Below are 21,022 nucleotides of genomic sequence, written 5' to 3' on the forward strand. Positions count from 1 at the left end.
AAAGTTCACACGTACACAAAATACATGTAGAACGATAAGCTGATTCTCATAGTATCGTGCCCATCGCTAGTACAGCGGTATGTCTCCGGATTTACAACGTTAAAATCAGGGGTTCGATTCCTCTCGGTGGGCGGAGCAGATAACCCTTTGTGGCTTGGCTATAAGAAAAACACAAACACACATAGTATCGTCCCTTAAGATAGCACCAGCGAAAAAAAAAAAAAAACAATGACCAACTATAAAAGGCTTTAATCCGTGACGACGAGAAAACACACTTGTAGATAAAAATATATATGTAAAAACGGCTGGTATGGATAGAGAAAACTCTATGTAGAGGAGCGAACAACGTTTAGACCTTCTTCGGTCATCGTCAGGTTCACAAAAATGACCTTAACGATCTCAACCTGAAGCTCCTGGGGCGGAACCAGATGGTATCAGATTTAATGGAAAACAGAAATGGGTTTCAAAATAAGTTAAGAATTTTCAAAGTTTGTTTAGAAAACAACAACTTGGTCCACTTTCCACGTTGTCAGCAATTAACAGAACAGTTCAAAGATGACAAGCCATTTGATTTTTAAGAATTCTGTGTAAATACTGAAGATATCATAGATGAGTTTAATGCAAGATTCAAAGAATCTGAAATGATAAAAAGCAGGATAGAGCTGTTCAATAATCCTCTTTGTGTTGACATAGAAAATCAACAAGCTGATGTTTAACTTAAATTATGTGATTTGCAAGCTGATCCGGCCTGGCATGGCCTAGCGCGTTAAGGCGTGCGCTTCGTAATCTGAGGGTCGCGGGTTCGCGCCCGAGTCGCGCCAAACATGCTCGCTCTCCCAGCCGTGGGGGCGTTATAATGTGACGGTCAATCCCACTTTTCGTTGGTAAAAGAGTAGCCCAAGAGTTGGCGGTGGGTGGTGATGACTAGCTGCCTTCCCTCTAGTCTTACACTGCTAAATTAGGGACGGCTAGCACAGATAGCCCTCGAGTAGCTTTGTGCGAAATTCCAAAACAAAAGCAAGCTGATCCATTTCCGCATACCAGACAAGAAAAAAGGACGAGATTTCTTTAAACTACTCTCAAAAAATCGATTTTCAAATCTGCGTTCTTTTGGACAGAAAATGATATTAGTGTTTGGTAGCACATACATATGTGAAAGTGTGTTCTCCACGATGAAATTCGTTAAGAACCACAACAGAAGTTGCCTCACGGATTCTTCTCTGCTTCACCTCCCGAGACTAGCAACAACAGAACTCCATGTCCACATACCCGTTTTGGTGAGTGCTACTGAGCGACCCCAAAGTTCACATTGAAAATTTTATGTCCTTACTATGTTAAATATCACAAATGTGTTTACTATTCTAGTTTTTTATATGCAGCATTTTTTCATTAAATTTATTTATTGAGTAATTGAACATGTTTAAATTACATTTTCCTTTTATTTTCACAATGAAATACATCTTTTTCAAAAATATGCCCGTCCAAATATCATGTAACGTAAAATATGTTAATTCAGAGTAACTCCTTCCCCAATCGTAACTCATTTTACCATGTTGAAAGGACATAAATTAGCCCTAGCATGGATCTATTTACTCTTTATTTTGCATTACGTAATACACCAACAAGCCCTAATTTGACAAAAATATAATGTCGCCCGCCACTAGACTCATGAATATAGTTATGGCCCTCGGGCACTCTTAAGTTGGAAACCCCTGAACTAGAGAGTTACTTGGATATAAGTACCAATGCTATAACCCTAGTAACTAAATTGACCACTCCTACATCAAACAAGTATAATACAGGTCATCACTAGAAATTCATGCCAGAAGTATGATACATAACGTAATTCCGAATGAAGACGTGTAAATAGAAATTTTATGACTACATGAGACCCTTCACTTAAAACATAAGTCAACATAATTTATGCTTTGATCAAAAGAAAGATAACAGTCCTAATAAACGACAACTGGTTACTTATCTGCAACTCCCTTATTAAACACTAAAGAACTTCATTCCCAGTCACGAAGGTATCTGCAATATTGTACTTAAAAAAAAAAAAAAAACCAGAAAAAAACACGCATTAATCAAACTTCCAATACCCCTACCCAACATCATGAACTTATCTTTCCCGTCAGGCTATTATTACCCAGACTCCTGGGAAAAAGTAATAGCTACAATCATATTTAAATCAAATACCAACGTTTCCAATTCTGACAACTTCGGACTGATCAGTCTTAGCTGCCTGGGTAAATTTCTTGAACGTATTGTATCAAAGACTTCTTTTATATTGTAAAAATAATAACCTGATTTCTGATATCCAGAACTCCTCCCGTAAAGGTAGACAAACAATAGACCACTTAACCAGACTAGCAGAATCCGTCCTCAGAGCATTTAATAACAACCAAACCACTATTGCCGTATTCCTCGACGTAAAGAAAGCCTTCGACTCTATATGGCACAACGTTCTTAAATACTAATCACACAAAATGAATGTAATTAACACAATCCTCAGATGGACATCGAACTTCCTTACTGATCGAATAGCATCTGTCAAAGTAAATAACACCATCTCTCAACCATTTAACATTACAGCAGGAGGCCCTCAAGGTTCCATTCCTGTTAGCAACAACCCCTTTCCAAACTTAATGTACACACTCTTCTTACAACATGCTGACGATATTGCTGTTTGGAGCACCTCGCAAAACCCCTTACAGCTGCCAGTAGAATTAAAAAATTCCTAAACGCCATAATCAGCCAGTTTAATAAATTGGAGAGTAACTCTCAACCCAGTCTTAACAACAGGAATTCATTTTGACGTGGCCTCAAGAAACATTTCAAAAACGTCAAAAAAGTTAAAATCAGACTAAACAATACTGAAATAAAGATATGCCCCACAACCAAGTGACAAGGTATAACTTTCGACAGAAGCCTTACATGGACTGAACATTTCAAAGATTTACGGAAATTCATCAACAAATGTATTTTACATTTAAAGTTAATCGCAGAAAAAAAAAAGAAGGACGGAGACCAGAAACTGTGATAAAAATCTATTCAGTCTATATACGTCCCTCAATAGAATACGGGTGTCAAGTAACCTTCAACATATCAGTAGAATCAAATACAAGTTGCAGGTACAACAGAACAGACTTCTCAAATTAGCTTTAAGACTTCTAAAACTTACGCCAACAAGTTATTTACACAAAATATATAATATTTAAACAATAAATGAAAATGCACTTTCAGCTGTGGGTACACTATAAGAGTGACAGTCAGTTCTAATACTTGATTCAAACTTCAAAATCTTTGTGACAATTGGTCTTGTCAATTGGAATATTCTATATAGTCAGTACATCCAAATTAGAGAGACCGGCATATCCAGGTGGTTAAGGCACTTGACTCGTAATCCGAGCATCGCGGGTTCGAATCCTCGTCACACCAAACATGATCACCCTTTCAGCCGTGGGGTCGTTATAATGTAACGGTCAATCCCACTATTCGTCGGTAAAAGAGTAGCACAAGAGTTGATGGTGGGTGATGATGATTAGACATTCACCAAGTTCCTCGGTTAACAAATACAAACAATCGCTAAAATTATAGTTATTAATTCCCCTATTTTTTTTAAGTGTGGGGTGCGAAGAGGGTATAACATTATCTCTGAATACCCCACTTGAAGAAAGATTAAAATCTTTCCTTTAAAAACTAAATACCTGCCACGATTTTTTTATAAAGGCTCTGTAAAATTTAGACGTTTCGTGCAGTATGTACTATGGAACAATATAAATGTCACTGAACCAGTGAAGTTTTCAGTTTATTAATGAGTACTCAACGATTAAGTTAGCCCAGTCCAAGTGTATAACTAGCACTAAATTAACTCAGTAATGGATTTTTACCTTACGTATACCAAAAGCAGCCTACAGTCTCGTAGTCTTATATACCTCTTCGCCTTCCCAGAGAAGAGAGAGACAAAAAAATAAGCTTGCCTAAAAATACTTGAAAAGTGACGGGTTTTTTATTAATGAGACTGATTTTTTAATTACCTCTGCACATTATTGATTCATTTAGAGTTAGGCAAAAAGGTTTAATGTCTCTGTAACTGAAATTTTGTAAGTTTTCTATCTGTGAGTTAGGTATACGTTAGTTTTCGGAAGTTTTGTTAAACGTTTGTTTCTTGAAGTTCGCGCAATGCTGCACGAAGGATATCTTTGGTAGCCGTCCCTAATTTAACAATGTAAGATTAGAGGGAAGGCAGCGAGTCATCACAACCCACAACCAACTCTTGAGCTACTCTTTTTCTAACGAATAGTGGGATTAACCGCGAGTCTTTAACGTCACCACGGCTAAAAGGGCGAGCATGTTTGGTGTGACAGGGATTAAAACCCGTGACTCTCAGATTATGAGATGAGTGCTTTAACCACCTTGCCATGCCAACCCTCTGTTAAACGCTATTAGAACTATTGTATTTCAATAGATAAGTTAGGCATACAAGAAAATATAGTCTGTAATAAAAGTTATTAATTTATTGAAGGAGTAAACAAATTTGTTAAGGTAATAGGGACTGGACTTGGTTTTACATTTACCAAATAATACAGAAATACCTACCCAATGATAGAGCTGTTACAATTCTATTGTTGGACGTAGTTATTTTGGTGAAAATAGAATAAAACATTGACTAAGTTCTAAAATGATAAACCCATCATGAAGTGGGGTCAAAATTTTGATAAGATGGTAAAACAGTTAAAACAAGTTCAAGCAAGAAATAAACAGGAAATGTAAAGAATATAAGAAAAAGTAAAAAAGAGGGACTGAAAATTAAAATAATGAAATAAAAAATATAAAGAAGTCCAGTGTTACGGATTTACCTTAATCGGAAAATTACAGAATTTGCCCAGGAACGTTCATATATTTTGAACATTACAAATCGTTCAACATCAGTAAATTACTTCGGGCGTAAGCATTTCTACGAGGACATTGGATATTGTCGCTAGTGAAAACTTAGGGGTGTTTCAAGTTTAACCAGTCGTCAAAAGAAGTGTACAGCTATATCAACAAAGAATTAATTTGTACTCGGGAACATCAATAAAGATTCAGTCCAGACCAAGTATCTTTCTGTCTCTGTATGGGTATTTGGGTATTGATGTTTGTTTACCCAGGAGGGTCAGGTTTCTTTAACCTCTTCTTCCTTCCTTCAGATTTTGGTTGTTTTTTTAACTGCCAAGTGTATTTATATATAGTACACGAGGGCCAGAGTAACCCGCACTAACTCAGGGCAATGTCCATGCACGATCTATACATACAATTGGTACAAATAAAACATTTCTCTTATGGTTCCATAGATTATTTGCACTTTTATCAGTTAGATATTAACTAGAAAACGTTTACGTAAAAATACCCTTTCAATGTCCTGTAATTAATCTTTAAACTAATGTGGAGTCTAGTTAATAGGTGGTCTTTTATTATAATTTTTTTATTTATTTTTTTAACATATTTATTTTTATTCAGAAAATATATATTTACTGGGGAAGGGTGCTTAGGTCTATGGTCATCATGTAAACAATACCTGTCAAGTTTGCTCACTAGTTCATTTTTTTCCCAATTTTTTATTAAAATAATTTATTGTACAATGTAGGAGACTATCTGCTATTGTTTCGATATGTGTGTGTTTATGCATAAATTCGGAAGATGTTGATCTAGGTAATTTATAAGCTGTTGTGAGTAATGTATTTTGTATTGTTTGTAGTTTTGTTTGAAGAAGTTTTTTGCTTACATTTATCCATACAGGGGCTGCATAGTCAATGACGGGTCTAATGTATGTTTTATATATTTTCATAATGTTGTCTGCCGAAGCTCCACTGTTTTTGTCAGTTAGACTCCTAGCATAATTTTTTCTTCGCCAAATATTTGTTCTAATATTATTAATGTGGTTTATCCACGTAAGTTTTGAATCAAACGTAAGTGCTAAGAATTTTGCTGTTGTAGCAATCTGGAATTGTTCACCATTCATATAGATCTGTGGTTGTGCTTTTTATGTTTAGTTAATTTTGTAAATATTACTTGTTGTGTTTATTTTGATTCTGTATTTTTGGCAATGTTCACTTATTCTGTTTAATTGTGGTTGTATGTTTGTGGCTGCCATTGCTGGTGTTGATGCATTTTTCCAGATTGCTACATCGTCTGCGAACTGTAATGAGTATCCATTATTTGGATCTTTTAGAGGCATATTATTCACGTATATGATGAATAGGATAGAGCTAACTTCCCCTCCTTGAGGGACACCAGCTTCTGGAGTGAAACTCTATGAAAACGTCCCTTCAACATTTATTCTGCAAGTTCTGTTTTCCAGAAAGTTTGAGAGCCAGCGAATAGTTCCCCGCGGTAGTCCCATTTCTTGCATTCGGAACCGGAGACCGTTGTGCCATACAGTGTCGAATGCTTTCTCAATGTTGAGAATGCAAGTGACAGTGTATTCTCGTATATTAAAACTATCTACAATTGTTTCTGTTAATCTGACTAAGTGGTCTGTTATTTATCTGAATTTTCTGAAACCATTTTGCTCTTCTGGTAATTTTGATGTTGTCTCCAGGAATGCGGAGAGTCTGTTACTAATTGTTCTCTCTAGAATTTTGCCTACACAGCTGGTCAGGCTAATTGGTCTGCAGCTATTTGGGTTATTGGCTGGTTTTCCTTCTTTGTGGAACATTAATACATTTGCATGCTTCCGAGAAACCGGAATATAACCAGAATATGTTGATAGATTAAAAAATTGCTGTAAGATGTTCAAATAATTTCGGAGTGCCTTTCTTAAGAAGAATGGCTTGTATACCATCTTCTCCTGGTGATTTATTTTTAGTGTTTGTTATTGCTTCTGCGAGTTCTTGTGCTGTAATTGTGTTTGTGTTGTTGGTTTGATAATTATTTAAGTCTACTGGGAAGAGTGGTTTGAATAATTCACTGTTGTTTATTATAAAGTTATTTATGTGTTCATGCCTGGGTCATTATTTGTTTTGAACGTATTTTCAAGTTGTTGTTTGAATATTTCGGCTTTTTTTTTATTTGTATATGCTGTGGTATTATTGTGCTCTAAAGGCGGGTATTTTCTTGTTGTTGTATCTGCATTTGTTAGTCTTTTTAGATGTGTTCAAAATTGTTTCGGATCTGTTTTTTGTTAAGTTTGGTCCAGAATTCGTCCCATTTTTCTTGTTTTAATAATTTAACTTCTGCTTTAATTTAGTTTCTTATTCTGTTTATTTGTGGTTTTAATTCGCTATCTCTTGTGTCCATGTATTGTCTTCTGTGCTTAATTAGTGTTAACAGGTGTTTGTGAGATTTCCATGTGTTACTTTTTAATTTTATGTTGTTGTTTCGGTACTGTACTAGCTTCGGTTTGAAGGCAGTACGTAATTACTTGACAGCAATTATCAAGATATATTTTATTTTTAGCTGTTGTTATAATTTTGTTTGGCAATCGATGGCCTAATTGTTTTTGGTATTCTTTACAATTTACATTTTTGTAATCGTTTTTTTTTTTTTCTTTTCTATGTATAATATTTTTTATGGCGGGTGAGATCGAAGACACACCATATGGGTAGATAATCGCTGTCTACAACTTTTCCCACTTGAAATTTTATTAGCTTTTCACTCATGTTGTACAAGCTTAGGCATACGTCTGGTATGTCACTAGTCTTCCGGTCACTCCTCAAGCAATTTATTTAGGTCAGCTGCCTCTTGACCTCTGACAAGGACACCAGCACGGGGTTGACGCTTAATGGTGAAGATAGACACGTTCGGCTTACAGCGTTTGATTTCTGTTGCTAGTTGTGGCTGGTTGTATGTGCCTGGTATTCCTTCTCTTATTATGGAGTGTTGTGGGTTCGAGTTTTTGGTTTGAACTGTTATTTAGTGTGTCTGCGTTAGAGTTTGTTTTTTTCGCTTTGAGATTACTAATTGAAACCATTTTCAGTGTTTTCTGTGGTATGTTTACCTGCTTCATTACTTCTTTCTGTATCAACACCCACGGTTGTTTTTTGGTTAGTTTCATTATTAATTTCTTTGGTGGATATTTGTTGTACCGTAGTACAAAAAAGTATATTCTATTTCTTCATTTTCTGAATTTTTCGTTGAGTCAGTTAATTTTATAATTCTTCTCTTAACTTTACGCTTTTTCCTAATATTTCTTTCTTTTTCTACAGTACTTAGTTGTTTTTTAACTTCTTTACAAAAAATCATTAATGGAGTGGTGCTTTTATCAATTAAGTCTAACTTAGTAATTGATTTTAGGCCACCTACCATGTATGAGACTCACTATTATTTGTTCTAAATTTCGCGCAAAGCTACTGAAGGCCTGTATACGCTAGCCGTTCTTAATTTAGCAGTGTAAGACAAAAGAAAAGGCAGCTAGTCATTACCAACCGCTACCAACGTTTGGACTACTCTTTTACCAACGCCCAAACGGCTGAAAGGCCGAGCATGTTTGGTGTGACGGGGATTCGAACCCGCACCCCTCAAATTACAAGTCAAACGCCTTAACCCACCTGCCCATATGTAACTTTGTAAAACTTTACCATTTAAACCATCATTTGTAATAACTGTTAGTAATAACCGTTATTATAAATTGTATTTTTTTCTCTATATTAAAATATATTTGTGTTAAAAAAGAAAATTGTGTGTATCAGCCTCGTTGGAAAATATCATAAATTTGATATATATTAACATTTAATTATCTTCTAAATTAAAATTAAAATTTGCGGTTACTTGAAATAGCAATTTGTAATGTATGTAATATAATAAATAGGAGACTCGTCAAAAATAAATTGTAATACGTAACATCAAAAATAACAACAACAACTGAATATTAAAAGATCACGAAGAAAGAATCATTAATCAAAATAATAAAATAAAATGCTGAAAGAAGATCAAGAAAAAAAATATTTTTAAAAATATCAAAGGAAAAATGTGTAAAAATGAAGTAAGATCAAGAAAAAAATAAAGCATAAAACTGAAATATTAAAAAAGCTGGAAATTTACGAGAGTAGTTAAAACAAAAATTCATAATTTTTAAGGGATAATTAAAAACAAAAATAAGCATGACTGAAAACAAGAATATTGAAGGTGTTGAAAATGTAAGGGGGGATTACAACAAACCTGAAGGAGGACAAAAAGGTTGGAGTGAAAAAATCAAGTACAGAGAGAAATCTATGAAACAAGAAGGATTATAACATTAAGATTAACGAGATGGAAAAGAACATCAATACAGAATTAAACTTCTGGTAAATGAATATACAAAGATTAAATCATCCACATTTTTTTTTTTTGCAACTGCCAGGGAATTCCAAGCTAAAACACCATTTGCTACAAAACACAGATGATGAAAGCCTATTTGATCTTCACCTGTTACAACTACTCTTGTGCTGTCTCTAAGTACAGGAATTTTCTGGACTACTCCAGTTAGATTACTACCAAATCCAGTGAAATCTATGACACAAGAAGGATTATAACAATAAGATTAACGAGATAGAAAAGAACATCAATACAGAATTAAGCTTCTGGTAAATGAATATACAAAGATTAAATCATCCACATTTTTTTTTTTTTGCAACTGCCAGGGAATTCCAAGCTAAAACACCATTTGTTACAAAACACAGATGATGAAAGCCTATTTGATCTTCACCTGTTACAACTAATCTTGTGCTGTGTCTAAGTACAGGAATTTTCTGGACTACTCCAGTTAGATTACTACCAAATCCAGTGAAATCTATGACACAAGAAGGATTATAACAATAAGATTAACGAGATAGAAAAGAACATCAATACAGAATTAAACTTCTGGTAAATGAATATACAAAGATTTAATCATCCACATTTTTTTTTTTTGCAACTGCCAGTGAATTCCAAACTAAAACACCATTTTCTACAAAACACACATGATGAAAACCTATTTGATCTTCACCTGTTACTAATTACTCTTGTGCTGTCTGTAAGTACAGGAATTTTCTGGACTACTCCAGTTAGATTACTACCAAATCCAGTGACTGAATTTAGTTGGCCAATTCAATAATATAGCCCAATGAAGAAATTAACAGACTACGAAGGAAAGGTATTATAGGAGAAATATGAGGCTTAGTTCAAAACAGTTTTCAGAATGAACAGATGAAACACTGAAGAACAAGCTTGTTCATTTAAAAGTGAAAAATTTAATGATATTAAGCAATCTATCAACTAAGAGCTGAAATAATTATCAGATATTGGTAGCTGCTTTATCTTATAAGTTTAAACTGTCATGCCCAAAAGAAGCATCCAGAACAATGTTGAAAAGTAGTTTATGAAAATGAGAAGATACAATAACTAAACTTATTGAAACTATGGAAAGACTTGTTTCATGTGAATTTATATATTTATTAGTACATGACCAACTTTAGATACCATAACAGGCAAGGATAACTGCCTGTTTAAGGTAATGCTATCTGTTTTCTGGACAGAAAACAGTACATTCAAGTGTGGCTTCTACAGTTGTGTTACATAGTACCTATTTGCTAGATTTTGACTATAAACCATGGAACACTATTTTTGTGTACAGAGGTATTGTTATACCCTTTGCTACACTCATGCAATCCACTGTTCCTGGGTTTGATCTGAATAGAATCAGATAATTCTTTCACAGAATATTAGATATTGCACAGATAAAAATAATGGATAAATTTTGCAGTAGGTCAATTCTCAGGATACCTTTGTGAGATGTAAGGTCAGAATAACCACCTACATACTGTGAGTGACTTTTCCTAGAGAGAGTTGGGAATTTACCTCACCAGTCATGTCTAGTCTATCACCTCTTGCCAAAACAAAGTCGGTATCCAGTAACATGAGTGGTCGTCTCACTTGCAGGACTTCATATATTGCAAAGTCTACCAGTGTTCTGGCTGTTCTTGTATCAACCAGGATCTAAATCTCTTGTGCTTCTATCCTTACAGGGACATGAAAAGTTCCACCCAACCATGTAAATACCTAAGTAGCCTGTCGTGATTTCTCATGTCAGTGACCAGGCCCATCATGGGGTCTGTTAGTTACTACGAGCAGTTGTAGCAGTGTTAGTGTCAACCAATTTTTGCTGGTTCTTCTGAACCTGTTGAGCAACCAACTGAAACTAACAGCCTTGCCAACTTTGTTGCTTGGCAAAGTATTGGCACTGCTGATTCTCTGGTATTTGCTAAACCTTTATTTGGAACTATAGCAGGACTTTAATGCTAGTTATTAATTAATTTTACAAAGGTCCAGGTTATGCAGTCATGAACAGGTCACTATCTCAATGAAGTTTACAGTTAGAATAAATAGTTGACTGAGAGACTGAAATAAAAATAACATATAACACATGAACTCAAAATATTTAAATACTTTTTCAAATCTACAGCACCAAAACTATCATTAAAAGCTTCAACATTAAAAAATTAAATTCTTTTGAGCAAGTAGTTGTTCATCAATTAAACCTTCAATAAAATTCACTACATTTGACCCTACAACAAACAAATTGTCAACTAAAACACTGCATGAAATGCATTTAAACATGGTTCAATTTATGTAATCTGGCTAACATTCTTCTAAATTATCTCTCAGTAAAGTTAACACCATTTAAATAAATGTTGATAAGTCTGTTGGTGAGTTCTTTTTAAATACTATATTATTTTTTGCATACAATATACATCATTTCCTAACTATGTTGTTAGATAGCAAAGGCAAGTAATAATTACTTACAGAGAGTTTGTGTGCTGAAGGTTAGTCATGTTGTGTAACACAACAAATGTAAAGATGGGTTTTAATCAACAGTATTGTAATTGACCTCTGAATTCATCTTGGAGAAATGGTAGAAAAAGACAACTTTTATTCATATTTTTTTGCTCATACAATGATTCAAGTAGCACTACATGTTTATTTTTCAAGTAGATCCTTTATCTAATTGGTTTGATTCTAATATTTTATTCATCCTAAATCAGAACTAACTGATAATTGGTTTTGGTCAAAACCTGTCAACCAGCAGCCTACTAACACCTATTTTACACTTCTTCCTTCCTATCAAAGTTCTGTCAGTTGTCTTTTTATAGAACCCACTTCCTTTATTTACTGTTGATTAGATAAACTTTCTGTGCATTTTGAATTTCGTGCAAAGCTATACGAGGACTATCTGCACTAGCTGTCCCTATTTAGCAGAGTAGGACTAGAGAAAAAGGCAGCTAGTCATCAACACCCATTGCAAACTCTTGGGCTGCTCTTTTACCAATGAATAGTGGGATTGACCATCACTCATAACATCCCCACTGGTTGAAAGGGCAAGAATGTTTGGTATGACAGGGTGAACTTTCTGTTAAGATAGCATCTGTTTAATATAGATAAGATAACTCATTGGTTTCTACTTCACATATCTATAACAGCTTGGAATATATCTCAGTATTTCCTTTTCCTTATTTGGACAATCATTTCTATGTACATTCTGTTATACATTCATGAGTGTGCATGCCTTTTCTTTGCTTGACCTGTATGTGTATCATACATGAATATTCATGAAAAATTATATTATTCATTCACTAATGCATTTGTAATTTTCACAAAATGCCTCAGAACTAATAGACTAGCTACTTATGGGCTTCAACCTATACACCATGAACAAATCAGGTTAGTTCTGTCCATTCACTGGAGGTCCCCGCTAGTACAGCAGTAAGTCTATGGATTTACAATGCTAAAATCAGGGGTTTGATTCCACTGGTGGGCTTAGTAGATAGTCCAATGTGGCTTTGCTATATGAAAAACACACATAAACACACACCATTCACTGGAAATGAATGTAGTTGGATGTCAGTGCCAAGATGTGTGGTTGGTTGGTTAACTCTCAGTATGACTTGAGTTTTATATGGTGGAGGTGCCTGAGTAGAATGGTTCATTTGAGGTATAGCTACAGCAGCTGTTCCTGCAGACTTTGTCAGATAAGTTATTGGATTGTTGCTATGTGCATCAAATCATTGGGAAAAATTATACCCTAAATAAGCTAAAAGATCGATAAATTTCAAAATTCATACTTCTTGCATAAAAGTTAGTTTCTCTTTACTTTAAGTTATGTAAGGCCTTAGAAAGTGGTCTTTTATTATGATCGTCGTTTAAAGCTACACGAACCAGAGTCAAGTAGAGTAAAGAAACTACGTTCAAAATTGTTGCGCATTAACACATCCTAGCTATTGCACCAAAATGTAACCTATTAACTTATTCTGTGGCATCCCAGCTCAGTTATATCTAGCAGATAAACTTTTAAGTATTCACAGTACTTGTTAGTTTCTAGATGTATTGCATAAAGCTTAATAATAAATAAATGGACTGCAAAGAATATTTTAGTGATAAGTTTTTGTTGTTAAAATTCAAATATTTTTGCCGTCATTTCAGACGAAAAGGAGAATTGGAATAATTGGAACTTCTCTGATGGGTAATCTCGGGTTCGAGTCCGAACCAAGTAAAAATATGAAATTATGACAATTAGGAATTTTCGCTCTAAATTCTAAGTGGTAATAAATTCTATAATAATAGAGAGTTGAATACGAAAATAATTAATTTTATTATTGCATTATTCTGGTGTTATAGAAAAATTAAAGGGTTGTATCGAAATCTCTACATTGTTTTAACGATATGATGTATGTATTGTAATTTTAAACGACAGAAATTTCGTATTTGGTATCGTTGTTTTTCAATATTGGTGCTGATTAGTGATATTTTAAATTGATTTTGATAGATGTCGCGCAATATGGAGGTGTCCCAGGGGAAAGGGTAGTAGTTATAATAGGAGGAACTGTCACGAGGTAATACGATTCATATAAAGCAAAAGCGTTTTAATAATAACGCTAAGAAATTAGGTAGTAAAATAAAAGTTACTTATAATAATTTTGGGTGCAGTATCGAATACCAATTTTAGAAATTCTAGTAGTAATGTTGTACTAATTTCTATTACAGGGTGTTCGGAAAGTCACTGTGCAGTTTTGTAATCATATGTTATATTTCATTCAGGCTATTTCAAGCCAGCAATTGATAGCGGTGTTCAGAAACAAAATAAGAAGGATCCAAGCCTGTGTTGATGCCAACGGGGCTCACTTTCAACATTGTTTATAATTGTCATTCATATTTACCTCCTGTATTCTATATTGAAACATGTCTGTTAATAAATATATAAGTGCACAGTGATTATCCGAACACCCTGTATTAATAATATTTGTGTTATAGTACTAATAACTAAAATTTGTTGCTAATCGACAACTACTAACTGTTGTTAGTTATTAATAGTGTTAAATAATTAGTAAAATTTCAATCTGTCAATTATTATCACAGATTAAGAACAATATTACAAAATTCAGTGCTTTATTTTTATGTCATACACTATGGGTATTGCATTGTGAGATTGCACGCACAGATAATGTATATTTGATAAGAGCTAGCCCTTATCTAAATTTTCACACATTTAGGCCCAGTGATAGTTTCTTTGACGTTTACATCAGACATCTGTATTGCTAGTCCTTGAAACACTAAAATGTTGACATTTAAAGTATGTAATTCACATGTATTGAGGAATGAAATACATCAGTCTTCTTTTTTACTTTCTATGAATTATAAACTGAGGTCATATATGTGGCAGTTGTGTATATACTTAAATAAAAACAACCACATAACTTTCATTTGGGCAATCTGTGATTTTGAATATATATATCAGCATTTTGGATTTTCTTTGTATTAAGTCATCAAGAAACTAATGATGCATTTTGAAACACTTTCATTACCCCCCCCAAAAAAAAAAAAAAAACAAACAAAAAAACAAAAAAACCTAAACAAAAAACATCACCAACAGTCATTAAATGAACTGTGTAAATGTTGTGTTAGTGTAACCTGTATAATATATATGTAAAAACAGCTGGTTTGGGTTGAGAAATTTCTCAACCTGTTCCCTGTTTGGATTTTTATACTTCCACTCTTAGTTCCAATGAATTCTCAATTTAATATTACAACTACTATTACTACTATTCCTGTGACAGTTAACCTTACTTTGACTGTGATGGCTTCAGGTCTACAGTTGTCAGTAGAAGATGTTATGGCCTTGGTTTTTTGAGAGTTGCCTACCTTCATGTGGGCTCCAGGTTTGTCTGAAGATTGTCCTATAATGCCTTGTTCAAGGATACCTGGATAAGAGGATAAAGATTTTAACAGCCTGTTTCCTGCCCCCTTCCTCTGTCACACAGTCACATTTGGCTCCAGTGAAAGTGCCAGGCCTTCTTTACAAACCTGGTCTGTTACTTTTTGTCCCCAATTTTCTATGATTTCTATTCTTGCCATTTAAGTGAGAGTCCAGTATTTTGTTCTCCTCCTCATTGGATACTGGGGCTCATGCCAATAGGTTTAAAGACCAATTACATTCAGGGGTTGGTATGACTCAACCCACTTATGATGTGTAAGTCCATGCTTTGTCTTAATATTGGTCTCTGTTTCCATTTTTTCTTAGAATCCCAGGCATTGGATTCTCTTCTGCCTTTGTGGGGTTTGAATCCCAATACTTTGGTAACACTTCCCAATCTCAATTTTCCTGTACCTACTTCATGTTATTCTCCCTTCCTTGTTCCTCGATTCTCCTCTTGTTTAAAGCTCTTTACTTTCTCCTGAGTGTTTTTGGTTAAGACTTGTGCCTTTCTCTTTTCCATGCTTATCCTCTTTCACCCTTTTTCTACAGACATGGCTCCTTTGTTGTTGGGATTTCTTGGGTTGGGATGCAACACAGGACTTGTTCGTAATTCTGTTTTTAAGGCAAGGTGTCTTAAGGAGTTTTCTTGACTCATTGCAGGCCATAGTTGAATTTGCATATCTTCCCTGTTGGCTTCTTGTTTGTCTCAGACTCCTCATGAACCTGTTTCTATGTCTCATCCCCTATCTTTACTAGTACCTGCTATACATGTCTCTGAGACTAACTGTTGGTTTGTTTGCCAATGGCACCAGCATCTGTGATGGTCCCAATGGCAACATTGTGGGTATATCTAAAGGGGGGAGGTGAGGCTTTTGCACTTTGTCACCATTTGGCAGTTTTCACCACAGACTTGGGTTCTGAATGGCTTGTTCTTAATTTCAGTTTACCTCCTCCATGCTCCCTCCTCCCATATCCTTCCCCCTCCTTGGAATTCCACTTCCAGTCAGTGTCTTTTTTTAGATAGTTCTAGATCTTCTTCAAAAGGGCACTCCTCTCAGCCTGATTTCTATTTTCATTAGTTTATAGTCCTCAAGAATATCAGGGACTGGTGCTCCATCATCATTTAACCATTTGCTAATCCTTTCTTAATTCACCATGGAAGGCTTTTACTCTTAGTCTTTAAGTGGTGAAGTTTGATTTCTTTTATGTTTGCTTTTACATTCTCATATTCCCAACATCTTCTTTTGTTTTTGTCATGGTTGTGTTTAACAGTTCTAAGCTCTTCCATTTGGGCTATCTTTACCTCCCTACATTGTTTTGTTGGGTTGTCAGGCCTTTGCCTTTCTTCTCCATTCCAGGGACCTTTTTTTTGCCATTATATGAACATTGGACTATTTATAGCTTCTTTGCATGTCACCACTTTCAATCACACTCAGTTTCTTTTTCCAAAGACTGCATAGGTAGTTTTACTGATCAAGGTACCAAAGTCCTTCTTCTACCCTGCTTTATGCCTTGTTCATCTTTAGTATTTTTAATTCCTGCCTCAGCCAGAGCCCACCTTTCTTTCCTTCTCCTATAATCTATGGACCTTTGGGCTCAGACCTTTTCCTCCTCTCCTGTGGAAGAGCTTCTATCTTTTCAGGGAATGTGGGCTTCTTTGGAGGTTTAACTCTCTTGAACAAGCCAATGTGCAACCTCTTCAGTGGGCTTTACAAGATCATAGACCATCATTTGGGATTCCTTGGATGCCCCTATCCATCTTCCTCCTTTCCTTCATGTGGACTGTACTTGGTGGTTGGACAGAGACAATAGCACATTGGGTGTTCCTCCTCCTTGTTTGGAGCTGCACCTTTTCATGGATGCTTTTGGATTGGATGTGTATCTGGACACACAGGAGATTTTGGGCTGTTTGTCTGTCAGCTACTCATCTCTGCATGGCAGTATCTTAGAACTGCTTACTGTCCATTAGGCATTGGTTCACTTCTTTAAATTGCTCTGAAACTGCTTGGTTGTGATCCATTCTGACAACTTAACAGGTGTCTTACACGTCACTGAGCAAGAAGACATTCAGTTGAGGTCTTAGTGCTTCCATGAGTTCAATATTCTGTTTTGGGCCCATAACCATCATATTCTGGTCATGGATCTTTTATCTCTCTCATCAAGATTAATCTCAGTGTTTTTTCAACCCACAGGTTTTGGCTAGCTGTGTTCTCAGTGGAGTAATCCAGAACTGGATACTTTCACCACACACTTGAATTCCAAGCTTGCTTGGTTTTACTTGCCACTTTTTCAACCTTTGGCTTAGCTGTTGGTGCCCTTTACTTCTATGCTTATGCTCCATTCATCTTTTTCCTTGTTCTCTCCATTATACAAGCCACTCCATTTCATGTCTTCCTGGTGGCATCACTTTTGCCAGTGCAGCAGCAGTGGTTTTCACTTCTGTGCTTGGTCATTTTGATGTCTCCTCTTTCTATTCTCTCTTGTCCATTCTCCTCATACAATACCAATCAGGCATGCTACATCCTTCCATTTTCATGCATTGCTTTGTCACGTCCCTTGCCAGGTATGCTAGAATTTCACCATGGGTTGCTTCCCTGATATCTTGTTCCATTTGCCCTTCCTCCACATCAGTTTAGTAACATGAGTAGTATGTTTGCCACTGTTTGTCTTTCTTTTCATAGAAGTATTCTGTCCCTTCTTGCTCAACTACACCTGACATCCTGCTTTTGTTTTCTGCATAGGGTTTTATTATTCACCATTGCTGGTTATTACATGACCTTGTTAACCACTTTCTGTTTCACAAGATTTTGCCATGTCTTCAGTTTGCACCCTCTTGTTTTGTTTCTTTCACCTTTGCTGTTTTAGTTGTCCTACTGCCCTTTTTAATTGTGACCTTAATGTTCTCCTGCATTTCCGTCTACTTCATCCCTTTGAGCCCATGTTATACTGCATCTTTTCTCACCTTCAAGAGCTTTTGGTGTATGAACATTGATGTTTGGATTTATTTACTCTTGATGTTACTCACACATATTACAAGAGCTATATCATTCTTTACCTGGATTAGTCTTTTTCTCTCTTAAAACACCAGGCGCACATGAAAGTGATTTTGCTTTCACTCCTATTTCCATCCCTCCCATTTCTCACTTTTGTCATTGTTCCAATCTTGAATCCATTTTTATGTCCTGTCTGAGCTCTTTGCTGTGACATGGCTCACACTACCCCCTTTCATGACTGCCATTCCTGTTTGTTCATTCATTAGAATTCTTCCCTTTCCCTTGATGTTTCTTCTGTTACCTTGCCATCTTGTAATAGTCTAAAGTGAACATGCAGCTGCAACCAATGTTCAACAACAAAATCAATATATTCAATAGTAACAGCACTCAGAAATAAATTTTGTTATGGTTCTTCCCTCCACTCACATGATTAACTATTCTCATTCATTGCTGCTTTGAGATAAAGTAATTCTAAAGTGTTTCATGTAAATCATTATGCATAATCTCTACACCAATAGGAGTATGGTACACTTATGTTATGACAGCTCCCTCTGTGTGCCTCAACCTAACTGTCACTTCTCATTTGGCAGAGCTTGTACTCAGATGCCTTTCAGTTTAAACTGTATTTATATCTAGAAGTGGTTATAATTTTTCCCGTACCCTGTGTTCATGAACTTTAAATTAATTCTATCCTGTAATAGTTGCCTTTATATAATACATTCACTTTTGTTGACTATTGATGTATGAGTTCTAAAGTCAGTGTCTCTACTTTAGGGATCTCAGTTTAGACAGATGCTTTATTACAAGCTTCAAGTGTGGGCAATGTGATGGAAGGCTTTCCTACACTTATTTGCAGGGAGATTGAACATTACACGGGTCAACTGTTATCTCCAGACATTTCCCAATTCACCCTGCATAAGTTCAACAGGTTCAGGAGGAATTGGGAAATGTCTGGAGATAACAGTTCAATTTGTTCAGTCTGTGAGCCAATTCAGGAATCTGATCTTTCTTGAAGATGGCCTTGCCACACAAGTTCTCATATGTGTTTAGCTGGTATTCTCCTTCTATTGCAAACTGTACGATAAATTCCCACTGTTACAGTTTTTTTTTTTTTAAATTAGAAATGCAACCTCAAAATTGTAGTTCCTTTTCCTATCATCTACTGGATTTTGGTTTCTGGTGGATCTGGTATTGGTTGTAGCTGAACAAAACATTTTGATTTCTTATTGTATAAGGCTTGGTACCCTCACCCTCCTCTTACTGTGGATTGGACAAACAAATTCCTAATTCCTCCAGGTTTTGTACTGGATATGAACACTCACCTGGGCTTTTCTCCTTCCTACCATCTGGTGAATGTCAGTTTCTGATGGAGGTGTGCACATGTAGAAATGGGTTCTCAGTGTGGGATCGTCTCTTCCTGCTGGTACCCATTTTTGAGATGAAAGGTAATGGACACTTTTCATACCATGGACCTGATGTACAATTCTAGATGTCACCAAGTGTTGGTTGAGGTTGAACTCCAATTTATGGTCTGTTTCACTCCAGCCACTCTACACTGGTGAGTCCCATTATATTTTTGGACCCTTTCCCAGGTTTCCACCCTTTATGTTTTGGCACTCCATTACTAATAGGTGAATAATATGCTCAGCTCAGAAGTGATGTCTCTCACTGGTATGTTGTTTTTAGTTTCTTAACACATCTCTTCCTTTGGGTGCTCCCTAAAGGGGGATTGTATTCTAGATATTTTTGAGAAGAGGTAAGATATTGCATCAGAAGTTAGCATTTTTCTCAACTGAAAATGTATTTCCAACAGAAACTTGCTTTCTTTCACATTTCCTGCATGTCTTCTTCACTTTTTGTGTGAGTTGGTTTGATTAATTATGACCAATTTTGAAGTGATTAACATATGTATGATTAGAGAGAGTGCTTGTCACAATTGTGGTAGTGTCACACTTTTATTGCCACGTGATCTTTTGCATTTTATTATGCATTAATATTTGAGAGTAACAAAGCTGGTGGTAAGTGAAAATTTGTGCTGATAGAGGGCAGTACAAGTTGAGAAAGCTTTTTGTGAGAAGAGGAACCAGAAATAGATTTTCAGTTTAGGAAGATGTTAACTTAGTAATACTGGTCAGCCATATTTACAACAATAAGATGAAAATTGGTACGAATATAAATTTTCAACAGTGCCTAACACACTCATATATATAAAAGTTAGATTTACTTATTTTGCTTTTTTAAAAAGCATAATTTACTTATGTTTTGGTCAATTACTTGGCCATATTTTAACTAATTTACAGGGAAATTTGGTACCAAGTAGTGATATAGATAGTTTTCAATTTTTCTGATTTCAGAATTGGTCATTTCAGAATTGCACGGCTTCTCCATGCTTCATTCACTTGCAAATATTGACATCTTTAATTTAAAAAAGTTCCTGTTATTATTTGTACATTGTAAATGTAGATAACATAAAATGGAGAACAAGGTATAATAATTTATTTCTTTAAGACTGTCCTTTCGCATGTAACCATGAAAAAAGCAAAAATTTGAACTCACCCACTCTGTATTTTTCTGGATATTATTAGTTCACCTCTTAAACTTCTGTAAAATTGGCCCCCACTATTTCTGAGAGCAACTTATTCCATCATTCAGTAACTTAGAAAATTAAAGGTGTTTTAACTGGAGACCAGCTTATTCTTTTCAAATCTCAAAATTGTGTCCATTTTGTTATCTTCAGAATGCAGCACAAAGAAACTAGTGGCCTTGATCCTATTGATAAGCTGTAAATTTCAGTAAGATCCACTGTTATCATTTTGTTTCTTAAGGGATAAAAAGTTATGAGATT

The 21,022-nt window shown here is 35.3% G+C and overlaps 1 protein-coding gene across 4 annotated transcripts in view; it reads left to right on the forward strand.

Moving 5' to 3' along the window:
- The first annotated feature begins 13,706 nt into the window (after window positions 1-13,706).
- The window catches only part of LOC143240424 (uncharacterized), a 101,121-nt gene continuing 93,805 nt past the window's right edge, over window positions 13,707-21,022 (forward strand). For all 4 annotated transcript variants that reach the window (XR_013021757.1, XR_013021758.1, XM_076482840.1 and 1 more), the window contains exon 1: window positions 13,707-13,823. The gene's annotated coding sequence lies outside the window, so the exon portion shown is untranslated. The remainder of the gene's footprint in view (window positions 13,824-21,022) is intronic.

Source organism: Tachypleus tridentatus, chromosome 13 (genome assembly GCF_004210375.1).
Source record: "Tachypleus tridentatus isolate NWPU-2018 chromosome 13, ASM421037v1, whole genome shotgun sequence".
Taxonomy (NCBI): Eukaryota; Metazoa; Arthropoda; class Merostomata; order Xiphosura; family Limulidae; genus Tachypleus; species Tachypleus tridentatus.